This window comes from Monodelphis domestica, chromosome 2 (genome assembly GCF_027887165.1).
Source record: "Monodelphis domestica isolate mMonDom1 chromosome 2, mMonDom1.pri, whole genome shotgun sequence".
NCBI classification, from domain to species: Eukaryota; Metazoa; Chordata; class Mammalia; order Didelphimorphia; family Didelphidae; genus Monodelphis; species Monodelphis domestica.
Window position 1 is genome coordinate 282,344,843 of NC_077228.1, and position 20,358 is coordinate 282,365,200.

General features: G+C 38.3%; 1 long non-coding RNA gene across 3 annotated transcripts in view; it reads left to right on the plus strand.

The window, feature by feature from the left end:
* LOC130457368 (uncharacterized) overlaps positions 1-20,358 on the plus strand; it is a 36,628-nt gene that overhangs the window by 4,770 nt on the left and 11,500 nt on the right. Inside the window, exon 1 of one of the 3 annotated variants that reach the window (XR_008916535.1) lies at positions 237-13,690. The exons of the other annotated variants lie outside the window; for them this stretch is intronic. This is a non-coding gene — a long non-coding RNA (uncharacterized LOC130457368). Of the gene's footprint in view, positions 1-236; positions 13,691-20,358 lie in introns of those variants that run through there. 3 annotated transcript variants of the gene reach the window in all.

A 20,358-nucleotide genomic window follows, 5' to 3' on the forward strand; every position in this document is an offset into this window, starting at 1 on the left:
GTTTGGAGAAGGTGCAATAAAGAAACCTACAGAAACAATATACTGCATCAAAAGATCCAGAGTGAACTTTGAGATGTAGTGAATTGAACTGAAGAAGGTTGAACACATTTATTTTGATTGGCTTTTTGTCAATGCACCTACCAATCATTGGTTTTGTTCTCTTTCCCTTTTATTTCTCTCATATATCTAATTATTGTCATTTCCCCTTATATAGTATAATATAATATAATATATATAATATAATATAAATCTCTGGCAAGAGATTTAGCTGGTTATTTATAATGATTCATTGGGGAGACTAGGCATGTAAATCTGGGAGATTTCAACATGCTCATCTCACAATAGAATCATGGGGGATTGTGTAGATAGAAACCACTCCCTAAATTTGTCTTACCCGCATCCCACTTTTTGTGTGTACTTTGTGTGATGGAGGAGGGGGACAAGAGTAAAAAGGTGTGGTGTGTGAGGGAAGCTCTCTCTCTCTCTCTCTCTCTCTCTTTCTCTTTCTCGGTCTCTCTCTGTCTCTTTCTTTCTCTCTCATAGTTGGTGTGGCAGTGGAAGATGGTCTTGAGCAGGAACTCTGGTGACTGCTGTGCACTCGAGGGCTTGTGTGGGGTTTGGCAGCTTCAGATTTGGGCTTCCTGACTCAATTCAGGGTATTATTTTAGATAGATGATATTTTCTGTTCCTTTCCTACATTTCCCTTTTTTTCTATATCTCCATTTTTATTAAAAACTTAATTGTTGGGGGCAGCTGGGTAGCTCAGTGGATTGAGAGCTAGGCCTAGAGATGGGAGGTCCTAGGTTCAAATCTGGCCTCAGCCACTTCCCAGCTGTGTGACCCTGGGCAAGTCACTTGACCCCCATTGCCTAGCCCTTACCACTCTTCTGCCTTGGAGCCAATACACAGTATTGACTCCAAGATGGAAGGTAAGGGTTTAAAAAAAATAAAAAAACTTAATTGTTAAGAGCTACTAACAGACTCCTCAGACTCCTGGCTTGAGAGTTAGTTTTATAAATGGCAACCACAATTCTTTTTTAATTAATATTACATTTAATATACCTTTATTTATTACACCCTGTAAGTTCTTAATGGCATTTCTTCATGCTATGATGATAATTGAAGAGTGAAAGGCCTTCCTTGGATGCCAAATTACCCCGCTGACTAAGTTTCATACCAGTTCTGGGGCAGACACTTAAATACTTATATATCTTCAACCTCAGCTAGGAACTTCTGTTGCTAGATGTATAAATCGGTTCCTAGGGGACAGAAGATCTGTTTTAGTTAGTAGAGGGGGAAAATCAGAGCTGTAGCCTGTAAAAAAGTGGGAAAAGTCTATAGAATAAAGGTGAGAGAGGCAATGTGGCATAGTAGATAGAATGTTGGAGTCAGTAAGACCTGGGTTCAAATCCCACCTTAAACACTTCAGTGCTTTATGATCCCAGGAAAGTCATTTTAGCTTCTCTAGCCTCAGTCTCCTTGTTTGAAGGGAAAAAATAGAGGGGGTGAACTTAATGACCTCTACAATCCGTTTAAGCTCTAAATCTTTGATCTTTTAAGGGCAGTGGCAAGCAAATACTGCATAGAATCTGGCTCCTTTTGGAACAATTGACTTTTTTTCTGTATTGGCATCTTGGAAGATGGTACAATAGTATAGGGAATGCACAGTATGACAATATTCACCAAAGTCAGAGGTGGCCCAGGAATGAGAGGAAGAATGAAGTTACATTGCAGATATGCCACCAGTGTTTTACATTGAGGCATTCCCTCCTGTGCTAGAGATATCTCCTTGCAGAGGATTATTAGATAAAAGTTTCTGGAGTAAATATATGTTATAATTAAAATCAATATATCTACCAGTTATTATTTTTCATAAAGTTTATTAATAGAAACAGTAGATAAGCATGGAGTTAAAGTCTCTGCCTTACTCTAAGTTCTCAGACCACGTGTTGCCTATTCTCCATGAATCTTTCTTTCTTCCTCACCTCTCCCTTCCAGCCAGCCAGCCATGCCAAAAAACTCAGGTATGCTCTACCCCCTTTCTTTTATTGACATTCAGGATGTTCAGGACAAACTGTGGTATTTGAGGAATGTTGACAGACAGGTTCAACTACTCAGAAGGGGAAGGGGATAAGATCCCCTCCCATATACAAGAAATGGTCTAGATTCCAGCATAAGTAGCATGGTATATTGAGTAAGCTCAAAATAAAGTGAGAAATATTAAACATATTGCCAGCATTCTCAAAACACCACAGTAGGAGATTAAGGGGTATTAGTGGGAGTGGGGGGAATAAGCAGGAGCTGTGTCACTGCTGGTATGCTGATTAGCAGGAACCCTTCTTCACAGTATGTAAGCCCAGCAGGACATGCGATTGATTTCTGAAGCATATATCTTAGTCGAGAAAAGGTCTTCAGTTCATCCTACAAACATGATCACAAGGCAGGTGATAAAACATGCAAAATAACATAAAAAGAGAAGAAACATTAACCAAAGTGAAATCTTACCTAGTGGTATAGCTATGAAGAGGTAAGAGTCAGGTGAGATCATACTTCAAATCTAGGGTCTAGAGACTACTGCTAAAACTATAGTGAATAATGTTAACCTACTCAGTAAAGATAAAAGTCTTTAGCTCTCCCTAAACATGTTTCCTCCAGTCAGTTTTTAGGACTGAGGCATGGTTATGTTAAAATTAATTGTGGTTGGACTCTGAATAGATAATATATGTGGTCACCAGAGATTTAATTTCTAAAATCCCAAATATGAATTACTAAAATAAATGGAATTTATGGTAATTTATTTACAATATTTATAATAGTAGGAAGATATTAAGGAATGAGTGAGAGAAAGAGAAGAGAAGAGAGAGAGAGAGAGAAAGAGAGAGAGAGAGAGAGAGAGAGAGAGAGAGAGAGAGAGAGAGAGAGAGAGAGAGAGAGAGCGAGAGAGCACTCTGGTTTCCTCTGATACCTGGAGGCTTCATGCCTCCAGAAAGGCAAGGTCACTAAGTCAACTTTTCACTCAGTATAGGTGACAGTCTTTAAGAAGTCTGGGTGTCTTCCTTCTGGTCGCACTCAAGGGTCTGCCTTCCAGTTGCTCCTCTGAGTCAATCTCCAAGTGTCCGTCTTCCCTTCAGCTCCAAGTGACTGATCCTTCACTCCAAGCCCAGATGACTGACTGTCCTCTTCCCAGTCTTTCCAAGATCTTTTTCTCTCGTGTCACCTCCTCTAAATTTTCACATCTACCAATCACAGCAGACCCTTTTCTCCACGACTGCCCATTCTTTAGTTCTCACCTTCTTTGCTTAGATTTTATCTTTTTGGGTTACTTAAATCCTCTTTTGTTAATTTCAACTTTGCAGTTACTTAACACCTTTTTATGGTTAATTCACCTTTTGTATTTACTTAACACCTTTTTGTAGTTAAAATCTAAAAATAGATTGTAGCTTACAATTTAAGCTTCACTATAAAGAAAGAGCTAAGTATCTTCATTGTTACAATCAGGAGATGGCTAAATCCAATCTTCACAGTTATAAGGGGAAGACAGACTATAAGTACCATTTGGGGGTTTCCTTTCTTTGGACATGGGGAAGGAGGTGGTGCTGTTTTATAGAGAAGGAGGCTGAGATGCCAGTATCCCAAGTTGGAAAACTTTTTTTGCATTATGATTCATGGAACTGCATCTGATGGTGTCAGCAATGAACTGTGGCATTGGTGTCCAATGCCACATGATGTAGAATAGATCTTTTCGTCAAGGTTGGATGACATTTTTCTGCTAATGGATCTTTGCATAGATATACCTGATCTCTCAGATGAAGGTTGTGATATGGTGCTTCTATACAGAGTAAGATCATCAATACCTGTTGATGAATAGATCTAATATATTTTATTTGTACCTTAAAATAATTCAGCACAATTTTTCTTTATCAGCTGGAAATATGAGTGATATGAGACATTCTGAGGGCTACCTGACATTTGCATAGGTCATATCATGAGAATCTCAGATCTTAGGTTAGAGTTACAGTGTTTCTAATCTACATGAGTTATGGGATGATCAGGCCACTTGAGGGCAGTTTCTGTGCAAATTTTGGCTAAGCACATTTTTGTGTCTTACAGCTCCACTGGACTGTAGGTAGACTCACAGAGTAGTTATTGTATATTAAATATCTTATAGATATTTTTAATGAGCTGACCTGTGAAATGTGTGCCACTATTATCAGAGTAAATGGCGATTCAGATCTGAAAGTGACCCTTAAGGAATTTCTTGGCAACATTAGTATGTGTCAGTAATTAGAACATTTTCATAGGAACCACACATGGATAACTGAATGAAAGTTGGAAAAGAATCCTAATAATGTGGTATGGGGAGCAGATGTGGTTTTTTCCCCCATTGCCTATTTTGAGTCACCTAAATCATGCAGAAGGCCTGTTATTACGAAGGAAGGAAAATGTGGAGTGACCCTATTTTTTGGTACTGCTGTAATCATTCCTCACCTCCCATACTCTTGGTTTAAGTGATCTACAGAACAGATCTGAAGAGCAGAGAAGCTTTCTCTGTGCCACAAAGCTCCTGGGTGAAAAATTCCAGAGTCTTTATGCATAGAACTGTCTGTTGGCACATGTGCCACCAGTCATCCTTTTGGGATTTTTTGATCCCTGGCTAGTGATCTGTTGATAGACAAGAGAACAGAGTTAGGAGATTAAGTGCCAGAAAGGGCCACATGCTCCAAAAGGGAACACTAAAATGTTTCCTCTAGTGACAACAGCTTAAGGCGATGGCATCAGCTTTACATTTTACAACAGCAATAGGAGAGGCACCTCTCCTATAAGACATATCTTACCGCATAACAGTGATTATGGACATGGGCACTAGATAAAGTTGAGAACACTCTTTGTTTCCTTATTTAGCTAAAAGAATATTTAGAATAAATGTTAATGATCACAATCTTTTTTCCTTTTTTTAAGTTTTAAAAATTATATATATATATTTAAAAAACTCAAATACATATTATACATTGTATCAATCCACATTTATTTTAAACCAAAAATATTAGCAGTTAGGTTTATTATTTCTATAATGGGGGGGAGATGTTTGCTGTGGTGGAATATTTTGGCTTTATTCTACAGACATAGGTAGTTGGATGCCTGTCCATATATACTCATAATGCTAGAAAAGCACTAAATGCTTTGTGTACACTATAATATACAGTTAACTGAAAGCATTCAATTTGGATTGATGGACACATTGTAAAGTCAACATTTCTGTAATGAAGATTCCATTAGTAGACATCAGTAGTTCTGCTTTATGAAAAATGTTTAGACTGGAAAAAGAAGTACATATGCCCTTCCTTCAGTTTTTCCATTTGCTTCAATAAACTATTCATATTCATATGAAACATTCAGTAATCTAGATGTCCTCACATTTGTGCATCAAATACTGTGTAAAAGTGAACATAAATCTGGCACACACTCCCCCCTGCCCCAGCCCCCCAACCCAACTGGTACATTTCACTTTTTTCCTTTTTTTTAAGAACTATAATTAGACAGTGGTTGAGGGGACATGACAAAGGAGAGACTCTAAATGAACACTCTAATGCAAATATTATCAACATAGCAATGGTTTCAAATCAAGAAAACATGCAATGCCCAGTGGATTTATGCGTTGGCTATGGGTGGTGGGGGGGAGGAAAAGAAAATGATCTATGTCTTTAATGAATAATGCTTGGAAATGATCAAATAAAATATAAAAAAAATTAAAAAAAAATTAAAAAAAGAACTATAATTAGGCAAGAGGGAGTATAGCAAGTTTTATACTTTGACAGAGTAATCATACATTCTAATAAAGTGCTGGATGTTGACAGGGTAGCCTATATCCAATTGTCCTTGAGTATCCCTTGAAGGCAGGAGATGCCTGCCACAAAGAGGAGGAGGTCAGAATCCTACAGAAGATAATCCTTCAAGTCAAGTCTGAGAGTAAATAGTTGGGCAGTACTGAAAATAGTTATATGGCTCACTATCAGAAGGTATAGTAGACAGAGAATCAAGATTAAGTTGAGGGCAATATGTCAGGGTGATATTAGCTGTTTATAGCAAAAAGCTTTTATATTTACTCTGGACTCGGAAATATGCTGACCATGCCTTTTTAGAAGAAGGAACATGAATATATGAGGGGTGGTTACCAATCAACCATCCTGACAACAGGGCAATAGCTAGAACAGATACGAGATGTGGAGGTAAAGCAGATGACACAGAGTCCTAGATGGAGCTGTAATAATAAGCAGTGGGATGATGGGTTTTGCCAGAATCAGGACCCCCAGGGCAATAGTTTCCTCATGACAAAATAAGTGGATACACAGGTAATGGTAGAGCTGGTTTCAGTTCTCACTTTCTTTGAAGGTTTACAAGTGGTGTCATGATTGTTGTCCTGTAGAGATTTATCTAAGTTTGTTTATCTAAAACTCACCATCTACAGCAGCCAATTACATCTCCAAATCCTTGTATCTGTCTTTGGGGTAAATTTTAAAGATGGCTTGAACCATGTCAGTGGAGAGCAGTTTTTCCTCAGCTAAAATATCCAAAGCTGCCTATAGCTTACTTTTAGAGGTTTTATGTCTTCCAACAACTAAGTCATTGAGTAGGGTTAGGATATTTATGTGCTTCAAGGGTCAAGAATAGAGTTACCATGTAGAGCAGTGGTTCTCAACCTTTCTAATGCCGTGACTCCGCAATACAGTTCCTCATGTTGCAGTGATCCCAAACCAAACAATTATTTTGGTGGCTACTTCAAAATTGTAATTTTGCTACAGTTATGATTTGGAACGTAAATGCCTGATATGCATTATGTATTCTCATTGCTACAAATCAAACATAATTTAAACATAGTGATTAATCACAAAAACAATATTTAATTATATGTTGAGAAATATTAATCCAGCAGGAGGCAGCCTGAGCACTGGGATGGGAGGTAAGTTCTGCCTGGGGATAGGATCCGCAGATGCTGCCGCCTTCTTCCTGTCGTCTCCCTCCAGCTCGAGCTGAGGCTTCACTTTGCTGGGGTTACTCAGCTCCATTATCCACTCCAGGAGTTATCCGCTCCAGGACTTGTTCTTTTTTTTTTTTTAATATATTTTATTTGATCATTTCCAAGCATTATTCGTTAAAGACATAGATCATTTTCTTTTCCTCCCCACCCCCCATAGCCGACGCGTAAGTCCACTGGGCATTAGATGTTTTCTTGATTTGAACCCATTGCTTTGTTGATAGTATTTGCATTAGAGTGTTCATTTAGAGTCTATCCTCTGTCATGTCCCCTCAACCTCTGTATTCAGGCAGTTGCTTTTTCTCGGTGTTTCCACTCCCATAGTTTGTTCTTTGCTTATGAATGGTGTTTTTTTCTCCTGGATCCCTGCAAATTGTTCAGGGACATTACACCGCCACTAATGGAGAAGTCCATTACGTTCGATTATACCACAGTGTATTAGTCTCTGTGTACAATGTTCTCCTGGTTCTGCTCCTCTCGCTCTGCATCACTCCAGGACTCGTTCTTAACCCCTCCAGAGCCAGCGCCTGGGTGCTCTCTCTGGGTCTCTGTTTGAGTCCAGTCTCCAGGCAACAGGGTAAATCCATCACCCCTCATAGAGGGAGGGCTGCTGATAGGTTACTAATATTAGTGCAATGTGTGGGCAGCAGGGTCCCCGTTCTTTTCGAAATCTTGCTGTAAAGTAGCGCAATTTCTCAGCGGCTAAAGCCATCGGAAATATGTATTTTCCGATGGCTTTAGGCGACCCCTGTGTTTTGGTCATTTGACCCCCCGCCAGGGTCATGACCCACAGGTTGAGAACCACTGATATAGAGTAAAAGAATAATTCTTTTTTTTTGAGAGCTGGGGGAAATGGTTAGAAATTCACCATAACCTTAAGAAGCCTTCATAAATTTCTCCTACTCATCAAAGAACTTTTGAATAAAAGTTGAATCCCTGGGGACTGCAGAAAACTGCAAGGTTTCTCTAGTCATAATGAACCTCATTAATGGGTTATTAATTTATAAGTCTGTAATTCTTCCTGGAATATTTTTGAATTTCTGTTTTGAAAACCTCAGGATCAAATTATAAAGGTTGAGTGCTAGAAGGTATGAGTAGTATTGAAATTGCCCTCAGAAGGGTTAAAATTCTGGGCTGGGTGTGGAGTTATAGAAGTAGAAAGGAAAATTTGAGAAGTATAGAAATTGCTTCAGGGAGGGCAGCTAGATAGCACAGTGGATTGCGTGCCAGGCCTGATGTTGAAAGGACATTAGTTGAAAGACTAATAAAACATAAGTTGAAAGAACTTAGTTCAAGTTTGGCTTCGGGCCCTTCCTAGCTGTGTGATCCTGGGCAAGTCACTTAACCCTAGTTGCCTGGCCCATGTCACTCTTCTGTCTCAGAATTGATACTAAGACAGAAGAGGGAAAAAGGGGAAACATGTTATTTCAAGCCCTAGACAGAGGTGGGGGGACCCAAAAGAGGAAAATGTAGAGGTTAGAGAGAAGGGAATTGAGGAAGTAGAAGCTACAAAGAACCAGTATTCCTTATACTCAGCAGGGTATTCTTAATGACCTGGGGAGGTATCTCAGAGTAGGAGAGTTAAACTAGCAGCAATGTGAAATGACTGCATGATTTTCATGGAGTCAGCCAGAGGTAGGTACATGTGGATTGAGTTACTCAGCCTAGCATTTCTTCCAACTTATCTTTGGATTTATATTTCTCTGGAGGATTAGAAATGAAGGCCTGTGAACAACCTGTGGGAATAATCAATTTCCCTTTTACATCTTTCAGTTGTGATATGTTTTCCTTGTGAGTATTTGTGGCTCTAGGCCATGGACTTAGTTTTGTATTTAGAAGCTTCTGAAATACCATTTTAAAAAGTCATCTCATTGACTTTGACCTGATTTAGATCCAAGGAATTGGAAAGGTTTGCATAAATATGCCAAATGATCAAGATCAAACGATCCTTCCTCAAAGAACTGCTTTTAAGTTTCACCTCTGATATAATAGTTCCACTTGTCCTGAAACTAATTTGTTTGGAGAGAATAATATTTATATATAGAACTTTCTGGAAGTTTCTTAGAGAGAACTAGAACTGGCTTATACTGACTCTATCCTATCTCAATGACATAGGCAGATGAGAAAGGTTTACTGAAGGTGTCTACTGTTACTCCTTTCCCAGATAACAAGCTGCCTCACACAGGAGAGGTTTGACCCATGGGAAATTCCCTCTAATATGGCTCTTTGCCCAGAGGGGGAAAAAACCTTATGCTGACTGGAGTCTCTCTGTGTGTATGCCACCTCATAGAAGAGAGTGCAAGGGAAATGTTTGCCAAAGTGAGTCATCCTCCAGAAAGCCTTTGCCAAAATACATTGTTGCCATAGTGACTATTAGCTCATAAATCAAAGATGCACTGGGGGACATCTATTGAATATAACATGTAAATCTATAACATTTCACCAACTATGACTTCAACTCCTGATTGTGACACTATTAAAAGTTTTACAGTCTGGCTAGTTGACAAAGGCTCTGAGTTATAACGTGTAGAAGTCCTTCCAAGCGCTTTACTGTGTAATTAGAATCTGCTTCCCAGGACTCCCAATTCTCAGCATCCCACTTTCCTTCTCACATGACATGCTGCTATAGGGAGGATATAAGTTTTGTGTAGTCCCACCTCCCACTCTCTCTTCCTGTAATCATGGCTGCTGAAGTGGACTTTTTGGAGAGGCAGGAGAAATTACTCATGTGAATTTACTTTTTGTTAGATAATTAGGTTTGAACTAATATTTCTTTTAGTTTATTTTCTTTCTACTTCAAGTAATTATTAATAAACTTTATAAATATAATACTTGGAGTTATTAATATTAATCGAAATCTTACATTATGGTGACCAGAAGTCTGGAGTTTAGAACCTTACCTCCACTCTAAGTTTTGGAGCAGTTTTTAAAGACAGATTAGTTTTAAAAGCCTCTGCCACTCTGCTGCTGCTGCTGCGCGTCAGTGGCTGCCTCCCACATTTGACCAGATACTGCTTAAGGGTCCTTGCCATGCCTACCACCACTTCTCTTGAGCTCACTGGTTGGAGGTCTGTGTGAGCTGTTTTTTGTGTGGAGGGTGAGATATAAATCCCTCTTTCCCTTGCATTGATAACTCCTGAGTGTTTGCTGCTACCTTGGAAGCCCAGGTGTTTCTTTTAGGCAACAATTAACCCCCTAAAGGCTTTTATATGAGGAGACACTTCCATCCTCTTAACACCTTGCCCATGTGGCAGTGGAAGCAAGCAACTTCTTGGTGTTTTTACCTCTGGGGGGAGGGGAAGGAAGGTTATGCTTCCAAACATTTTAACTTTACTCCTAGCCAGTGCATAATAGGCTAGGGCCACCTACAGACAGGAAGTAAATTTGCAACCAATTTAATAAGTAGAATTGCAAGCATGGCCCACTCTATGGAAGAGCAGTACATTACCAAAGTTTTAGGATGTCTTTTCTTCCTACCATTCCTAGGTGCACTTGTCCTTGCAATAGCTTGAGTAATCCTGAGATTCAGGGGAGAGATTCATCTCCCTACACCCCTTTGCCATTTTGGCCTGCTCTGTCTCTGCAACACATCCAATATAGGGTTTGTCCACATTATGCCTAGTGAGAGTATGGGAACTCCAGGAGTGTGACCAAAGGAATCTAGATGGATGATGATTCTGGGAAGGGGATGGAACCTTAAAGAGTCTGTAAATAAATTTTTGACTCCATTGCTAACTGTTTCAGTTTGTTCCCTTCAAATAGTGAAGAAGTCTCTGTAACACAGATATTGGAATTGGAGAAAAGGACTCTTGAATTCAGTGCCTGTATCCTATCACATATATTGTACTTGATGATTGTTTGTTTTAAGATTTAATTTTGTTTTTTAAGTTCACATATTGATCTAATCTATACTATTCTGTTACACTATGTCACTTTAAGTCACTGCATTTTGACTATTAATTATATGTTCTGTTACATTGTTTTTATTTGTACCATTCTGCTATCTTTATTTGTACTGTCCTATACCTGGACTGGAGATAATACCATTGTAAAAGTCCATGGTCAAGTTGGGCAAACCCTTTCCATGGCTTGGCCATAAGTTCTTATGGATACTGAGTTTGTCACCAGATCCATCAAGGTCACATATTGCCTATTCATCCTATTGTGCCTTTTTGCCTTTGTTAATTGTCACATAGATGATGATGAATGAACTCCATCAAATTGGTTACAACCTGTATACAACCTTTGGAGAATTTAATGACCTACAAATTTAAACTGATTTTAAGAGGTCTTCATAAATGATTTTTAGATATCTAGTAGCACCACTACCTCTGACTGATCATTTGCCCACTTTTGAGTTGTTTGTAATAAGAAGTTAAGGGTCCATTTAGTAGTTGAAGTGAAGTGCAATAGCACTGTTGTATTCCCCACCTCCACATTCATAAAAATGTAATAGATGAGACATATAAAGACATGCCTTTTGCAGCTGTTACAGTCTCATCTGGGAGGTGGAAATGTTTTCATAGTGGGTGTGGTACCTCTAAATGACTCCCAAGAGAATTTCTAATGGAGCCTAGTGGCTTCTGGATGGTTTTTATGTTTGTAACTCTTCAGATTACTCCACCCTTCCACCAGAATGATTTAGATTCTTGGTGATGTTTTAGACCCATAGACCAAAGTTTTCATCAGCAGTACAGAGGTTTTTCTAGGCTCTCCTGCCATATTTTGGAATGATGGAAGTAACAGACTTTGTTAAAATGTCTCAGCCAAGGTTGATAGATTGGCTAGATCTGGAGAACTTGTGACAAGTATCCATGAGCTTCAATGGCATAAGAGAGAATGAAAGAAAGCAGGGCTTTTGCAAAAGAGGCTAAGCAAGGGTTTGCAAAAGAAGGTCTGGTCACACGCACAGAACTGAAAGAGCTATTCTAGAATCTGGGGAAGTCTTAAAACTGGACATCTGAGGCAGTTGGAGATCCATTGTTCCTGTCCTTCCAGGGAAGCAGAGAGGTAACTTCCTGTTGGGTGGTTCTGTCTAAGCTTGAGGGAGGTGACTTACCTATTCCCTGAGAGCCAGAGGTTCCTGTGTCCAGCTATCCAGAGATTCCTGATATCCTTTCCATCTCTATCTCCAATTTCCATCTCCCTGTGTTCCTGTAAGCTCCTGTGTCCCTGAGAGTTTCCTAAATGCTATGTGAGAGAGAACTGCCAGTACCAAGTGAAACCTGTCAGTGAGAACAGCCCAATTATCTTGGCCTTTGGCCTTTGGCCTACAAGGTGAACTCTACAAGAGTTCAAGTTCTCTTATCTTGACAAACTTTTAAACTTGTCTATCAGTATCTGAGGACCAGTTAGCTCAGATTAGATAGGTAGTGGGGTTTTTATAGAGAGCCAGTATAGAGAAAGTATAAACAAAAGATCTATGAAGATGGCTCTGTGAGGAGCCCTTAAAGGCATTTGGGTGAAGAATCTAGATTTTTAACCTTAGTAACTCCTTTTCCCTAGTCCTCCTCCTTCCTCTTTTACTTGGATATAAATAAACCCAAGTTACTGTTTTTTCCAAGTTGTCAAAGAGTCAGATAGCATTTTGGCCTACAAGTTGACTCTTAGGCCTACACAGGCCTGTAGAGCCTATTCTCTGAGTGGTATACCAGCAACAAGTCTAAAAACCCTTCCATCTATTTTATCAACATTTATTTCAGTGGCTATAGAGATGCATGTGAATCCCAGTGATGGCAGTTTGGTTTGCTGTTGTCATTAAATGGACTCTTAAGATTTTGAGGATTTTGGTACTTCTTGAATGTACTTTAGCTGTACTACTGTTTTATAAAGCTGCTACTTGGTATAAACCATTTTCATTCACACTGTGGACCATGGCCAAGTTTAAAAGGAATGGAGGGGGCAGCTGGGTGGTTCAGTGAATTGAGAGCTAGGCCCAGAGATGGGAGGTCTCATTTGGCCTCAGACACTTCCTAGCTATGTGACCCTGAGCAAGTCACTTAACCCCCATTGCCTAGCCCTCACCACTCTTCTACCTTAGAACCAATACACAGTATTGATTCTAAGATGGAAGGTAAGGGTTTAAAAAAAAAAGGAAATGGATCTCATTTTGGGGTGAGAAACCTTTGTATTGAGTCTCTCCTTGGCAAACACAGTGTGTCACTGATTGTGAACTGTATATTTTTTATTTTGAAAACATTTTTTATTGTTTTTCCTTGTATATGCACGAGTATTTGAGTTTTTTCTCTTATTTTTTGTACTTGAAGCACATGTTAAAAGTATTAATAGTTTTTTGATTTTGCACTAATATAAATTTACAATATCCATTAGCCCTAATATTAATCCATACCCAAAAGCTTTATACTATGGAAACCTACCATTGATTGTTAAATATTATGGGACTTTGATTAATGATTGTGTCTGATTTCAGGAGAAAGGATTACATAAGATCCATTATATGGTGCCAAGAAGCACAAGGTCAAGGAGACCAACCAATCCCAATGGGATTGATGAGAATCTGTGCCAAGATAGGATTTGTTTTGATATTTGAGGAAGCAGCTATTTGACAACATCACACGCAGGATTTCTTTGTGCCAGGTTAAAACAAAGTACCTCAATTTGGCTACAATTTTGGCTCTCCTATTCCTGTAAGTGAAGGTAAAGTCAGACCAGAGAATGCTATTTCCCATTTGCCTCAAAAATCTAGTCCCTTTTCTTTTATAGTATAGCAATTTTCTGTAGTCCCGGTTGCTGATTGGGTAAGTGCATATTGCTGCAATGGTCCTACAGGCTTGTGGGACAAATCTCACCCTATTGGGCCTTGATTATAGGACCTGTTATAGGCTTATTCTTGTTTACTCGAAATTTTTATATACTATTTAATTTTGATTTTTATTTTCTTCTATTTGTTTTTTTTTATGCTTTTTTACTTCCTTTTCACAATTGATTCACATACTCATAACTCAGCCATGTATCTCAGGGTGATCCATGTGTTGGGCAACATCCTCCTGGGGGGGGGTTGTATAATTGCCATAAAATTCTAGATTTATAAAAAAATTTCTCATTTGAGAGTAATTTTAGAATAAGAAACTTGCTACCTCCTCAAATCAAGAAAGTGAATTGTTTGGAAAAGGTGCCATAAAGAAGCCTGCAGAAACCACACACTGCACCAAAATATTCAGAATGAACTTTTGGGATGTAGTGAAATTGAACTGTGGGGTGTTGAACACATAATATTTTTAATGTATACTCTTATGCCAAAGGGGACTTCCCCCTAATTGATTTTTTTGTCAGTGCACCTAGCAATCATTGTTTCTGTTTTCTTTTTATTTCCCTCTTATCCCCAAATTATTGTAATTTCCCCTTAGAAAGTGCAATATAGTATGTACCTCTAGTTAAAGGTCTTTAGAGATTTATGTTGGTTATGAGTACTGATTCCATGGGGAAAGTAGGCATGTAAATCTGGGAGATTTCTACATGCTTATATTCCATTGGAATCACAGCAGGGATTGTGTAATTAGAATCTGCTTTCCAGGACTCCAATTCCCAGCATTTTACTTTCCTTCTCATGTTACATGCTGATGTAGGAAGGATATAAGTTTTGTGTAGTCCCGCCTCTTGTTTTCTCTTCCTGTAATTGCAGCTGCTGAAGCAGGCTTTTTGGAGAGGCAAGGAGAACTTACTCATATTGGTTTACTTTTTGTTAGATAATTAGGTTTGAACTTCTATTTCTTTTAGTTTATTTTCTTTCTACTTCAATTAATAAACTTTATAAATATAAAACTTGGAGTTATTAATATTAATTTAAATCTTACATTACCAAGCTCCTTAGGCCTACAATAATAAACAGTCTGATTTGCAACACTTCTTACCTGAAACTTTCTCTAATTGTGACAGCTGTGTCGGCAGGCAGTATTTATGGTATTTATGCCCCTTTGCAGAAGATCCAACCCCTGCAATCAGAATCCAGAGGAATCTTAATGGGCTAAAGCACTAGGCTGAATCAAATAAGATGAAAATCAGTAGGGATAAATGCAGTATCTTTTAATGTGCAATAAAATATGAATTTCACAAGTACACAATAATAGAGGAATGGTTATCAATTGTTCTGAAAAAAAATTGGGGTAGTTTTAGTGGACTACAGGCTCTATCATGGGTAGGTATGTGATATAGAAGCCAAAATAACTAATAAAATTTTGGGCTGCATTAATAGAAACATTCCTTCCAGGAAATAGGGAAGTGGTCCTACTGGTTAGACATCACTTGGTAGATTATATTCAGCCCTGAGCAACACAGTTTAAGAATTACATTGATATGTTGGAGGGTATTTAGAGGAAGAAAACCAGGATGGTGAAGGCCCTTGAGATGTTGTCATGAGGATTTGTTGAAGAAACTGGGCATTTTTACCCAGAGCAAGAGGAAACTTGTGGAAGAGAGATTCGTGATTCAAGCTGTCTAAAAGTATTAAAAAAACTATCATGTTCTGTTTGGCAGAAAGCAGAACTATAGGAATACAATGTATAGAAATTACAAAGGTACTTAGATCTGTCCAGAGTGCAATAGATTGCCTCAGGAGGTGATGGGTTCCCTCTTCTTGGAGTGGAAGTGAAATAATCCCTTGTTATAGTGACATTTAATAAATGATTATTAAATTAACTGTTATAGTGACATTTAGTAAATGATTATTGAATTAACTGTTTCTTCTGTATATATCCAGCTTTGTTCCTCATGTGGCTATGATAGTGGAAGAGTTGGAAAGATTGTTTTGGAAATTTTCAAGAATAGGAATATAGGGGGCAGCTGGGTAACTCAGTGGATTGAGAGCCAGGCCTAGAGATGGGAGGTCCTAGGTTCAAATCTGGCCTCAGACACTTCCCAGTTGTGTGACCCTGGGCAAGTCACTTGATCCCCATTGCCTAGCCCTTACCACTCTTCTACCTTGGAGCCAATACATGGTATTGACTCCAAGACGGAAGGTAAGGGTTTAAAAAAAAAAAGAATAGGAATATAAGCCTAATCCTATATTTGTGTTAACGAAATTAAACTCAACCTATATATGCTTCTTCCTGGAACCTCTACCATTTCCCAAGGTCCCTACCCTCTCTCCTCACTTCCCACCCCTAAGCAGGGTATTAGGTAAATATACTTCATAAATTTCCCAGTGATTTTGTGGTATAAACCAAGCTCTTTGTTTTACCTTCCACCAATACCAAGTGAGAGTTGTTCCCAGATACTTTTGTCCCCTCCTTTTAACCAAACGATATTAATTTGTTTGTTGTGATGGACTTAATGTTCTAGAGTAGGGGTTCTGAACCTGGGATCCATGAATTTAAAAAAATTAAGAATTCTGCCTCAACATAAAAGGTTTCCTTTGTAAGCCTACATATTTTATTTTGGGTATTTAAAAACAGTGTAAGAAGGGATCCATAGGTTTTCCCCAGGTTACCACAGAGAGGTCTATCATGCAAAAATGTTAAGTGTTCCTGTTATAGAGCAACCACCTTAAACCAGCATACATCCTAATACAAGTTAAGTTTGGAACAGAAAAATAAAAATAGACCAAAAAATAATTTAAAAATTCTTCCATCACCATCTTTGTGGGGTAGTAAGAACAACTGTACTGCATTTTTAATGACCTATTCTTTGTGAAAGTGATGGAGGCAGTGGCTTTTCTTGCTAAATTGATTTGTCGGTGTTGATTCTTACTAATAGACAAGATGAAGTTATCTTCCAATATTCTTTGGACTTTGCCTTCTAATATAGTTTGCCTCCTAAAAATAGTTTGCATTTTAAAGCCCTGTGTAGGCTTGTTTAAGGAAAGCCATCCTAAGAATCCTAAGACTTGACTCTTCAATTTATATTAATAAATATTAAGTGAGCATTTTTTGAACGCAAAGCATTATGCAAGGCAAAAATGCGAAGGGCCCTGTTTCTTTCAGGTGGAAAAAGAGCTAGAAGCCTTTCATATGGCACTGCAGAAATGTGTACAGCAGAAGGAAGGGCTAGTAGTTCTATATGAAGCTGCAAAGGGCTATGGGAAAAGGCAGCTATTAGCTTAAATAGACTACCTAGCTCAGAAGGAAGGGCACAGGTAAACTGTCTTTTTGTCTCTCCTGCCTCCCCTTTTCACTCCATTGCTCCCTTCTTTTTACTTGCTCTCTCAATATCATATGCCCAGAGCCTGAGCTTTATCAATGTTAATATAAAAGTTTATAAATGACTTTTTAAAGTAATATGGAACACAGTGGTAACTATTATGCCACTTGGCAGAATTTTGGCAATGGAGCTAAAGAAAACAGATGCTGGAAAGTGTTTCTATGCTATCCAAACACTAATGGCTATCTTATTTGAGATTGACCTATGTCTACCCCATGAGTGGCAACAACTCCTCCATCACCACTTTTGTGGGGTAGTAGAACAAACTTCACTGCATTTTCAATGACCTGTTCATTGTGAAGGTGATGGAGGCAATAGCTTTTCTTCTTAAATTGTTGATTGATGTTCTTCTTAAGAGACAGGATTTGGGATGGAGTTATCCTCCTATATCCTTTGGACTTTGCCTCCTAATTTGCTGTTCTAAAGTTACAGTGATTCTTAAAGGTGGTTTTTTTCATGATCTTGTTTCTACCCTAACCTCAGAAGTACAGTTTCTTCTACAAATCCATATTTCTGCTCTGACTTCCCCTTTTTCACAGACCTGTCTTGCCTTACATTCATAAATAAAGTTTCATCATGGATACTGACTAGTCCTTCCTTACAGTTTTGGTCAATTGTCCTAGGGCTCTGACTTGTACTAAAGAAGTCCATCTTGGTTTTTTAGCATCATTTAGAAGCCTGTGTCAGGAAATGCCAGTAGTTTTTCCTCCTGAGCCCTGATATCCAGACTCAATCCTAGAGCACTAGAATTGCCCAAAGAGGCATGCTAAAATGTCTGTTGCACTGGGCCCTGGTCTATCTCCTTTAAGAATATTCCAGAATCTGAGTATACAATAGTCTGTTCCATTAGGTAGTCTTGCAAAATCTAAAACTTGCAGTGGAAAGAACATTGGATTTGGAATCAGAAGGCTTAGTTTCAATCCTAGCTTTGTTCCATCAATCCCACATGACCTCGTACAAGTCATTTGTGGTTGTTTTGACTTTAGTTTCCTGATCTTTAGATTTGGAGGTGGGGTGGAAGGGCAGGCATACTGGTGATCACTGAGGCTTTTTATAACTTTAAAATTCTATTAATTCATTTTTCCCTTTTTAAAAATAATTTTCCATGGTTATATAATTCATGATCCCCACCTCCTGCTCTTTTCTCCCCCCCTTCCAAAGCCGAAAAGCAGTTTCACTGTGTTATACATGTGTCATTGTTCAAAACCCATTTCCATGTTATTCTTATCTGCATTAGAGTGATTCTTTAACATCAAAACCCTAATCACATCCCTATCACACATACTATGTGTTCAATCATGTATTTTTCTTTCTCCCAGGTTCCTTTGCATTGTCCTAGGTTCAGTTGTACCACAGTGTATCAGTCTCTGTGCACAATGTTCTCCTAGTTCTGTTCCTTTTGCTCTGCTTCACTTCCTGGAGGTTGTTCCAGTTCCCATGGAATTCCTCCAGTTTATTATTCCTTTTAGCACAATAGTATTCCATCACCATCAGATACCACAATTTGTTCAGCCATTCCCCAATTGAAGGGCATCCCCTCATTTTCAAATTTTTTTGCTACCACAAAGAGCACAGCTATGAATATACTGGTACAGGTCTTTTTCCTTATCATCTCTTTGAGGCACAAACCCAGAATCCTATGAATTCTATAAAGGAGTTCCTTCTCCCCTACCTTTTTACCTATCAGAATTTAATATTTCTCAGCTGCTAGTTCCTTTTGGGTTGGTTCCCTGTATCGGTGTTATTGGCTAGGATTGGATAGGTGCTTTTCAATGGTAATTCTTGAATTATCTTTCTGCCCAGTTTCCCTTGACCTTCATAGTTTCCCACACGGATGACCTAGACAGACAGAAGGTTAAAACCTGTTTGATCCAATTGCTCGAGGAGGTGGGTACTTTTGCCATTTACAAAGAATTCTGTCTACATCTAACCACATCAAAGAATGCTTTAGCTTCCCAGAAATGTGCTGCCTACTTCCTTTGTTGGCATTGCTGTCTCTTTATTATTAATTTTAAACATAACTGTAGCTTCATAGGAATTCAAAATATGCTTGGAAACTAAAACATTTCATTATCTCACCTGCCCTAAAAGAATGGGAAACAGAAAGACTTAGATACTTTATTAATTTGCCTCATTCTGAAATATGATGTTCATTCTCATCACATTCCTGGTTTTTCAGTAAGCCCCCAAAATGTCCCTAATCGTGGTAATAAGTTGTATTTCCACTTATATCTAAGAAAACCAAACCACAAATTTAGAATAAAGAACATTTGACATGAACTTCTCAGATGCTTGAAAATGACCAGAAACCTCCTTCTATGTGTTTATCTCCTGATAATCAACCTGCTCTTGAAAAACTCCATTGTTACCTTTTTTAATATCAGTCACTTTCCTATGTCTAACCAACCCTCTTATAAAAAGGAAGGAGTTAATTTAGCAAAACCAGTTGGTACAGTGATCATGCCTGATACTGTATGCAAAATTTCCCATCAGCAGCCCTGTGCCTTTCTACTGCATAAGGGAAATATGATTAATGTTCTTTTTCTCATGCATCAGCATTCCAGTGAAGTTTTTTTTAAAAACCACTTAATCCAATAAACTAAATGTTTTTAATGCCTTTACTATACACAAGGAACCCTGTTAGTTAGGTCTAGTGACTGCAAAGGCAAAAACAATGAAGTCCTTGTGTATAGCATGCATTGTACTGGAAGGCTACAGCATAATCACAAATGAATACATAAAAAGTAATTTCAAAAATGAATCCTAACAACTGGGGCATCAGGAAAGGCTTTGTTAAAAGATGTCACTTGGGTTAAAGTTTGAGGAAAGCTAGGAATTTTATGAAACACAGGTGAGCAGGTTTACTGTGGTTTTAAAATTTTAATTACTAGTAATAGAGCAACACTATTTTCTGTTCATTTCATTGCAGATGTTCAATATGAATTATATACTTTTATAGATTAGCCTGTGAACAAAATCATCATTTTTAATATTGTTTCAGTGGGGGAAAGTATTCCTAGTTACAAACAATCATTTTAAAAAACTTTTTAGAATGCAGCTTATTTGAAAGGTGAAGACTGTTGGTGATGAGGGAGAAGAACAGTATGGCAGAAAAGCAAACGACATCTATAAACCTCTTTAAAAATTGGAGTTGCCTTTCCATAGGTTTT